Raw genomic sequence first — 871 nt, forward strand, 5'->3', positions numbered from 1 at the left:
TCCTTTGTGCTATGGCCTCACTTTATCCAGCTTAAATCACATGATCAACCACCATGATAATTCTTCTTGACACTCCTTCATTTCCTTCCCTGTGTCCTGAACACTAAAATGTATCATATTTACTTGCCAAAACTACAATCCTAAATCAATTTAACTCTTCATCCACTCAGGGACAGAACATGCACAACACAAAGAACCAGAAAATGACCCCCAACCAAATTTCTGACTTCTCTTTAAATGTGTGATCAATAAATGTGTTCTTAATACAATCATACTGTATTTCCCAGGTTTTTTGTCTATCTCACTCTCCCAGATAATTATTTCACACTCTCCCTTTCTTCTCAAACCTCAACACCTTCTCCCTCATCTTCACTCACAGCTTCTGACCTTGCTTCCCACTTGACAGGAATGAAGTATTTGGAAAAGAACATCATGAGCCTCTCACCTACCTAATAGCTTTATTCCAGAAAAACTTTCTGTACTCTTCCCTCCCCCTTCAATTAGATCACTTCCAGCAACATACAGACAAACTGTTATTACTCCTATCTTCCCTGTCATCAATGACTCCTTTACTCTATTTCTCCTCATAGCAGCACCCCCTTAAAGATGTGTTTAAACTGTGTCTTCACTTTCTTTCTATTCTCTCTTCAGTTCACACCAATCAGGTTTATTTTTTCTTCTCAACCATCTTGCAAAAACTCTTCTCATTAAGATTAACAATGACTTTTATGTTGTTAAGTCCATGAACATTTCTCAGACCTAAGCTTACCTTTTTCCTATCAGCAGCATTTGATACAGGAGATTGAAACACTTTGTTCCTTTGCTTTCCAGGATGCCACACTTTCCTGGTTTCCACCCACACTTCTGAGTG

Source organism: Colobus angolensis, unplaced genomic scaffold (genome assembly GCF_000951035.1).
Source record: "Colobus angolensis palliatus isolate OR3802 unplaced genomic scaffold, Cang.pa_1.0 Scaffold90, whole genome shotgun sequence".
In the NCBI taxonomy this organism is placed as follows: Eukaryota; Metazoa; Chordata; class Mammalia; order Primates; family Cercopithecidae; genus Colobus; species Colobus angolensis.